Source organism: Penaeus monodon, chromosome 32, assembly GCF_015228065.2.
Source record: "Penaeus monodon isolate SGIC_2016 chromosome 32, NSTDA_Pmon_1, whole genome shotgun sequence".
Taxonomy (NCBI): domain Eukaryota; kingdom Metazoa; phylum Arthropoda; class Malacostraca; order Decapoda; family Penaeidae; genus Penaeus; species Penaeus monodon.
Genome location: NC_051417.1, coordinates 28,267,617 through 28,267,851, shown reverse-complemented (window position 1 = coordinate 28,267,851; position 235 = coordinate 28,267,617). Strand labels below are relative to the sequence as shown.

General features: G+C 43.4%; 1 protein-coding gene across 1 annotated transcript in view; it reads right to left on the bottom strand.

Annotated features, from left to right (window-relative positions):
- LOC119593783 overlaps positions 1–235 on the bottom strand; it is a gene marked incomplete in the record, with an annotated part of 165,707 nt that overhangs the window by 3,777 nt on the left and 161,695 nt on the right.

Genomic DNA, 235 nt, shown 5'->3' with positions numbered 1-235 from the left:
CATAAAAGATAGAATAGAATGAACAAACCAAAAACGAAGACAAAGAGGGAGAGAGGTAGTGCGAGATGATAATCAAGCCAGGCTAACTTTACACATACCCCGAGATACTCATCGTCTCAAATTTAAGGGAGATATACCGCTAGAATTCTTTTGTATACGATGTATGCTCCGCCAGGGTCCTTGTGGTTAGGCCTAATGACATCGGACTGACCGGCAGTATATGTGTGATGGGGGT